The sequence below is a fragment of the Chrysochloris asiatica genome, unplaced genomic scaffold (genome assembly GCF_000296735.1).
Source record: "Chrysochloris asiatica unplaced genomic scaffold, ChrAsi1.0 scaffold00179, whole genome shotgun sequence".
NCBI classification, from domain to species: domain Eukaryota; kingdom Metazoa; phylum Chordata; class Mammalia; order Afrosoricida; family Chrysochloridae; genus Chrysochloris; species Chrysochloris asiatica.
In genome coordinates this window covers 4,562,571-4,571,546 of record NW_006408697.1, presented here as the reverse complement: position 1 = coordinate 4,571,546, position 8,976 = coordinate 4,562,571, and the positions used below count along the sequence as shown (strand labels likewise).

General features: G+C 38.9%; 1 pseudogene; it reads left to right on the top strand.

Annotated features, from left to right (window-relative positions):
* Positions 1-4,886: 4,886 nt before the first annotated feature.
* LOC102826566 overlaps positions 4,887-8,976 on the top strand; it is a 79,343-nt pseudogene continuing 75,253 nt past the window's right edge.

Genomic DNA, 8,976 nt, shown 5'->3' with positions numbered 1-8,976 from the left:
TATGAGTAATTGATGGTCTGTTCCACAGTCTGCCCCTGGCCTTGTTTTCACTGATGCTGTGGAGCTTTTCCATCTTCTCTTTCCACAGATGTAGTCAATTTAATTTCTATGTGTTCCATCTGGTGAGGTCTATGTGTATAGTCATCTCTTATGCTATCTAAAGAAGGTATTTGAAATAAACAAATCATTGGTTTTGCAGGATTCTGTCATGTGTTCTCCAGCATCATTTTTATCACCAAGGCCATATTTTCCAACTAGTGGTCCTTCCTCTTTGCTCCCAACCTTTGCATTCCAATCACCAGTAATGAGCATGTTTAATCAATTTAAGATTGAAAAAGTTGGTAAAATTCTTCTATTTCATCCTCACTGGCTTTAGTCCTTGGTGCATAAATTTGAATAATAGTGGTATTAACTGTGCTTCCCTGTAGGCACATGGATATCATCCTATCACTTACAGCATTGTACCTCATGACTGATATGGATATGTTCTTTTTGATGATGAATGCAACACCATTCCTTTTCAATTTGTCATTGATGTGAATGGAGTTAAGCTCGTGAGAGAAAAGCCCGCAGGACCATCATTTGCTGATGGAGCACAACTCAAAATGAAGAGAAACAGCTGTAAACATGCATTAATAATTGGACAAGGAATGTACAAAGTATGAATCTAGGAACATTGGAAATTGTCAAAAATGAAATGGAAGGCATAAACATCGATATCTTAGGCATTAGTGAGCTGAAATGGACTGGTATTGGCCATTTTGAATCTGATAACTACATGGTTTACTATGCCAGAAATGACAAATTGAAGAGGAATGGTGTTACATTTATTGTTAAAAAGAACATATCCAGATCAGCCATGAGGTACAATACTGTCTGTGATAGGTTAATATCTGTATGCCTATAGGGAAGCCAGTTCATACCACTATTATTCAAATTTTTGCACCAAGGACTAAAGCCAGTAAGGATGAAATAGAAGAATTCTACCAACATTGCAAAATATGAGTATTCCAGAACACTTAATTGTGCTCATGAGGAATCTGTACCTGGACCAAGAGGCAGGTGTTCGAACAGAACATGGGAACACTGAATGGTTTAAAATTAAGAAAGGTGTTTAACAGGGTTGTATTCTTTCACCGTACTTATTCAACCTGTATGCTGAACAAATAATCTGAGAAGCTGAGTTATATGAAGAAAGACGTGGCATGAGGGTTGGAGGAAGACTCATTAACAATCTGCGATATGCAGAGGATACAAGCTTGCTTTGCTGAAAGTGAAGAAGACTTAAAATACTTACTGATGAAGATCAAAGGCCACAGCCTTTGGTATCAATTCCATCTCCATGTAAAGAAAACAAAAATCCTCACCCCGGACCAAGAAACAACATTCTGATCAATGGAGAAAAATTGAAATTGTCAACGACTTCATTCTTCTTGGATCAACTATCAACACTTACGGAAGCAGTAGTCAGGAAATCAAGTGACGTATTGCATTAGGCAAATCTGCTGCACAAGGACTTTTTAAAGTGTTGAAGACCAAAGATGTCAGCTTCAGGACTAAGGTGCCCTTGACTGAAGCCATGGTACTTTCAATATGCATGTGAAAGCTGGATAGTGAATAAGGAAGACTGTAGAAGAATTGATGCTTTTGAGTTATGATGTTGGAGGAAAATATTGAAAGTTCAGTGAGTTGCCAAAAGAACAAACAGTTATGTATTGGAAGAAGTGCAGCCAGAGTGCTCCTTGGAGGCCAGGATGCCAGACTTTGTTTCTCATACTTTGGACATATTATCAGGAGGGACCAGTTGCCTGAAAAGGATATCATGTTTGGTATGGTGGAGGGTCAGAGAAAAAGAGGAAGACCCCCAGAGAGATGATTGGCAAAGTGGCTTTTGCCAATGGGCTCAAGCATGGCAACAATAATGAAGTTGGCCCAGGACCGGCAGTGTTTCGTTCTGTTGTGCAGTTTCGCTATGAATCGGTATTGACCCAAAAGTACCTAATAACAACAACAACAACATATAAATATGGAATCATAAAGTATCTGGTTTTGGGATTGGTGTGTTTATTTTGCATAATCTCCTAGAGGTTCTTCCAAGTTGTTTTTTTGTGTATCAGTCAATAGTTTCTTCATCTTTATTGCTAAGTAACATTATTTCTTACTTAAATATATGATGGCAGTTATCAACAAAATGATATTAGCCTGGATTTTTCGTTTTTAGAAAAATTTTAAGAAAGTCTGTCATTCATATATATCAACTTCTTCTGTGGGGTTATAGGACCAGCATTGTACTACGAACCACAGGTTGGCAGTAAAAACTCACCAACTGCTCCTTGGAAACCCTAAACAGGGTCACTGTGAGTCAGAATCCACTAAAGAACAACATACTATATATATATAGTCCTGGTGTGGCTCTGCAGGATAATGCATTGGACACTAAGGTCAGTTTGAACTGCAAGGTTGGTGACTCAAACCCACCAGCCACTCCTCAGAAACTCTACAGGGTCGCTCTGAGTCTGAACTGATTCGACAGGACTTAACAACAACATATATATAAAACTTTCTTTTAACTTAACAACAACAACAATGTTGTTAGGTGGTCTCCAGTCAGTTCCGACTCCTAGCGACCCTCTGTACAACAGAAGGAAACACCGCTGATTTTGGCACCATCCTCATACTTGTTTGAGCCCACTGCTGCTGTCACTGTGCCAGTCCCTGTGTGTCCATATGTATTTACTCACCCATGACAGTGCAAGCTCAGTGCTAGAATTCTCACCTTCCATGCAGGAGAGCCAGTTCAATTCCCAACCATCACACCAACACTTGGTCAGTTTTATTGACTTCCTCAAAGAACCAACTTTTGTTTCATTGCTTGTTTTCAGCCTCATTAATTTCTGCTCTATTCTTTATTTGATTCTTTTTGCTTGTATTTGTTTTTATTTTCTCTTTCTCTCATGTCTTACTGGAGAAGCATAAATTACTGATTTTAGTACTAGTGTGGTGCTGCAGGATGATGTGCTGCACCACCAGGTCAGTTTGAACCACAGGGTTGGCAATTCAAACCTAACAGCTGCACCCTGAAAACCCTATATAGAGTCACTATGGGTCGGAACTAACTTGATGGCACTTAACAATGACAACAGGAACAATATATGTTTTTAATCCTGTACATTTTAAACAAGAATTCTATTTCAAATTTGGAGAATCCACATGGTTTGTCAAGAAAGGTTCCTGAAAGAGTGAGGTCCATGATGCACCTAAAAGAAATTTTTTGCTGAATTGTGGGGTTTATGTGGAAAAAAATAAACAGGAGAGATTGACAAGTTGGCAACAAAAAGAATAGTTTTAAGTTCTGATTTATAAATTAAACTGTGATGAAAAGATAAGCATTAATGGTAACCTCTGAGGTGTACATTCAAGCTTACCAGCTGCTTCTTGGACACCCTGTGCAGGGTCACTATGGGTTGGAACCAATTCAACAGCACTTAACAACAATAACTAGGTATGTTATTTTCCACTTAACAATTACATGATGGTAGTTAGTAGTAGTTATATGCCATGGAGTTGGTTCTGATACTTGTATTTCATTTAAACAGTGACATTAGTGATGGTGATCAAAATCTCTATGCAGTTGCCACTGAAAAGAGCAGTGTGTGACTACCCTGTACACACTCAGCTTCCCTTGTGAAGACATCTCCATCCTGCAGATTGTGTCTAGTAAACAATACCTGCACAGTCTTCTGATTTCACTCATGGGTGATCTGCTACTAATATTAGAGAAGCCTGTGTCTACTTTGACTGACTTTTATGCTTTCTTTCCCTCTTTTCCTGCAGAAATGTTGAGTTGGTTGTCAGGATTAGCAAACATTGTTTTGCATGGATTATCAGGAGATGACTGTTATCAGGATGCAGGTCCTCCCTTAGACCCTGTGAGTAACTCTTGTTTCAACTGATGAGGCAGATTTTCTGAGAAAAAGAACTAGAACAGTGTCTGCAGACTTTCTTGTGCTAGGTAGAAGAGATTAATAAGAATATTGAGACTTAAAAATAAATTATCCTTCTGTAAATTTCTAGTATAAGAGCCACAATAATGGGAACACATCCTGGATGAAATTTTAAAGACTTTTTTTTTTCTGTTTTGTACCTCTGGGGCTTGCTTAGTGTTGGCTTTGTTTTAACTACTACTCCTTTTCTTTGGGTAGATATTCCTGTTCCATAGGAAAGGTTTGAATGACTTATGGGTGAACTAGAGCACCTTTTGCATTTGAGAACATGTGCTTTTAAAAATTAATCTACCACTTCTGTAATAGATGAGAAGTGTATTTTTGTAGGGACATTTAATGAATCAAAACAAGTTCTTTAGTTTTCAGGAAAGACAAGTATTATTGCTTAGTAGTTGTTGTTGTTAGGTGCAATCGAGTCGGTACCTACTACAGCAACCCTATGCACAACAGAACAGAACACTGCCACTGAATGCAGTTGCCACTGAAAAGAACAGTGTGTGACTACTCTGCTTAGTGGTAATAGCATTTTATTCAATTGCTTTCTCGATTTTACATTTTGGGCTCTTCCATTTAGTGGTATGTGAACTTTGTTTCTCTTTGGCAAACTTAGCACATTAATACCTTACATGAAGCAATTTGCAAAAAAAAAAAAATGTGTTTGTAAAATCCTTAACACTTACTAAATATTCAAACATGATAATGGCTTTATGGTTAATAATTACTGAATCAGAGTTGGGAAGATTTCCTAAATTTAAAAGGATGTAAACTGGGCAAAAGACAAGATGAACTCAGAATGAAACTCCTGTTTGTCAATGAATTCTCTTTCCCAGATGTACTGAAAACTCTTTGTCTACAAACTAGGAAACAGGCAGGAAACCTGATATGGAATATAATCATAACCCACAAGAGGATGTTCTGCAGCGCCTGGCTTATGCAAACCAGTTGGTGATAGAGTTGACGGCTATTATTCAGCAGAACGATGTAGAGATACAACAGAAGGATGAGACTCTACAGGTACCATTGTTTTTGTGTTTTACTGGTGAGCATTTGATACCATTCAGTTAGATTTTTCTCTTTCCTAGATTATCAGAAAATCTGATTCTTCTTTCCCTAATACTATATAAAACGATGCCTATTGCAGATAACTTTTGTTATGTGCTGAATAGTAATGAACAAATATTTTATACATTTACTATTTTTGTTCCCTTCAGGAAGAACGGTAAGTTGCTGATAGCAAACTTCAGAAAGTAAAGCTTCATGCTAAGGCCAAAGTGACTTCTTTGAATAAATTCATAGAAGAACTAAAGGCACAAGAAGGGGCTGTTCTGCCTACAGGGCCTCAGTCGAAGCAGCAATACTCCGAGATTTGGAGGCTGGGTAGAATACATATTTTCTAAGTTAAAAAGGTCCCCCCAAGATCTTCACTAAGCATAAACATTTCTAAAGCTAAAGTTATGAAGCACATAATTGCTGGCCTTTCTTATTGCACTTGCAATCAGCTGGCCCTTAGACCACATACAGGAATCATAGAAGGCTTATAGAAAACATGGATGCAAAGCACCAGTTGTGACCAAGACTTTCAGAGAATTAAAAGAAGCCACCTGAAGAAATATGCGGAAGAAGATGACGCATTCTGCTCCCGTAAAGGTTTATACAACCTCAGAAATCTTATACAGGGTCGCTATGAGTTGGAACCGACTCAGCTGCTACTACTACCATCACACCAGAAGAAATAAGTACTTTCATGAGGAATTTAGAAAGGAGAGGAACATATCTTTTGAAGGAGTTTCATTGTTCAGAAAATGATACTAGATAGCGTATAATCCACATAATGGTGGATTAAAGCTTCATGTGTTATGGGCTGAATTTACTCAGATTACCTTGGGCTCCCTAGGTTTCTGATTGCCATAAACAAAGCAGTTGTAAGTTTGGAGATGAAGAGAGGAGTAAAGAAACTGTTACCCTTCGAGGAATAGAACCTTGTCCCAGTACTTATCTTCTTTCTTTTTCCTCTATGTTTAAAATACATACAAAATATTCACATGTAGCCAGACATTTAGAGAACAAGAAACTTCAGTTTCGTGGAGAGTTTGATTATATTTAAGGGGGCTTCTAAAAGTTGATGGATTAATTCCATTATATTTTGCTTCCATTTTTCAACAGACTTTTTGAAGCCCCCTTGTATTATATGGTGTCAAGCATTTAGCATTCATACACTATAGTTGTGAAGTTAAATAAATTGTTGTTGTTGTTGTTGCTGCTGCTGTTGTTGTTAAGCGCTGTCAAGTTGGTTCCAACTCATAGCGACTCTGTATAGGGTTTCCTAGGAGCGGCTGGTGAGCCCAAACTGCCAACCTTGCAGTCCAGCCCAGTGTATTAACATACAACATCACAAAAGCAGGAAGTCTGTTATTCTCTTAATTTTATTTTGTGTTACCTTTTACCCCACGAGTATTCTTTTTCTTAATGAGGTATTAAACAGTTGTCTAGGCTTAACCTTTGGAGTCTTCCTCAGAACCCTGGTTAGTCTTTCCTTTCCTAGTACTCAGAAGACATTACTTTTCCTATGTTGATAGCCTTATTTAACTTTTCAGAGCTTACAAAAACACTTTCTCAATTTTCTCAGATAGTTTTTTCATTGATTTTCCATCTTTTGAGTTTTTCTTTCTTCTCCTGGCTGTTTTTCTCCATGTTGTTTTGTTTCTTCTCATTTCTTCTCTTTTGTATTGTTAGAGTTAAAAATTAAACGATTTTATGCTTTATTTGTTTTTTTTAGATCTGATACATAAAGTGAATCAATATCTTAAATGAAAGGATTGAATAAAATAATTTCTAAATTCGCACAATCAGTCATAGAAGCCCTTTGTTGTTGTTATGTGCCGTGGAGTCAGTTCTGACTCATAGCAACCCTGTATAGGGTTTCTGAGGCTGTAAATCTTTATGGGAGCAGAAAGCTGAGGCTTTCTCCCATGGAATGGCTCATAGCTTCAAACTGCCGACCTTGAGGTTTGCAGCCCAATTCATAACCACTACGCTACCAGAGCTCCTTAGCAGCCCTTTAACTATCGCTGTATTTTCACAGATACTGTTTCTATGGAAACAAAATGCCATGCATATAGCACGCAGAGGGTACATTGAAATACACGAGGAGGCTGCCGAGTTTGAGGAAATTATGGATGCCTTCATTATTTGTGTGAAAATATGGTATACACACAGTAGAAAGCTAGGTATACTGAGGATAGTATAGTTGAATAAATGATAACAACCCTCAGATGCTTAACTATTATGTGGAGGAAAATACAATTATTCTGTGTAGTTCAAGTTATTGTAGCTTCCTTTGAGGGGTGCATTCAAAAGGCAGAATCTGGTTCAGTCTAAGAAAGGATGTTAGGAGAGAAAATAGAATGTAGTATTCCCCTGTTTCTTTTTTCTAACATTTCCCCTGATTGAAAAGCAGTTGTGGGTCCCTGAACTCTGTCCTCTAGTTCTTCAAGCCAATAAAACTGTATATGTTCTTTTTCTTTTTTTCCCCCCCACAGTTCTAGGGTTTATTAGGGAAGGTAACAGGTTACAATTCAGGGTCAGATGTTCCAGTCAGGACAGCTACTCTTCAGCCAGGCCCATGGGCAGGCTTCTCTCTGCCCAGTTTATGTTACAAAACTCTTAGCTACTGGTAAAAGCACACAGGCCACACCACTCCACCATAAGCCTCAGTATGGAGGCTCTCAGCTCTAGCTCCCCCAATTAAGTGCATACAGACACCGTGCTATGCAAACAAGCCTCCTGCCCAAAGTCGCCAGCTTTATTTGCTCCTTGGACTGGGAAGACCCACCACTCTTTTTTTTTTTTTTGCTCTGGTTTTGGTTCCCCTGCAGCTGCTCCTCTGTAACTCCTCTAGTATCACAGCTTGCTGTCCCTAGATCGATCAAGGAGGTTCAATGCTCAGGAATATCAGGGTCCAAATGATGTGCTTCATTCCCGCCTCTTTTATGGTAGTGAGATCCCTCAGCCTTGCTTCTGAGACAGCTCATTTTAAGCCCACAATAGAATTCCAAATTTCTCCAATTATAATGAACTCACATCAACCGCTCCAACATGGCATCCTGTCAGTATCTTCTCCCCTCTTCTTTCACTAGAAACCAGCTAGAAGGTGGTCATGCTTTGGAGCAGGGTTTGTGGGGCCCTTTCTGGGTCAGACATGAATGCTCTAGTTTTTGTGTCACAGAATGCCTGTGGTTTGGGGCGGGAATAGCAGAGAGATAGGGGAATGCAAGATTTAGGGTGCTCAGAGAACACATGTATTATACCAACAAACAAAATATAACTCAATAGTTTAACAACCAGTTCAGCTGTCCGGGTGGCTAACTTCTAAGTAAAGACCTGGTTTCCTCTGGTCTCTGGGCTCTTTATCTGCCTTCCTCATCAGAGTGTGGGGACTACAAGAACAAATGAATCAAACAAGGCAGTCCAGGGATAATGAAGGCAAGCAGATACAATGAAAGAAAATAACAGTACTTATGATGTCAGGTTGCCAGTCTTTGCTCAGATTGCAAACCCTCCATATTGCTCTGTTTTCCTACAGAAATTACTTTCCTAAAAGGAGCCAGTCCTTTAGTTAGGTTTAGTTTCTTCTTCAGTTAAAAGTAAAACTAAGAAATGCAGGAACTATGTACAGCTGTGGAAAATGCCTCCTTGTCACATTAGCTTTGGTAAAGCACTTTCTACAGGCCATGTACTCTGTACAGCGATTTCCCTTAATCCTAGACTATAACCCCTATAATTTCCCCTGTTTTGGTGGTGGTGGTGGTGGTGGTGTGCTGTGGATTCAGTTCTGACTCATAATGACCCTGTAGAAGGTTTCTGAGGCTCCAAATCTTTATGGGAGTCCAAAGTCTCATCTTTCTCCTGCAGAGCAGCTGGTAGATTCAAACTGCTGACCTTGTGGTTAGCAGCCTAGCTCATAACCACTATC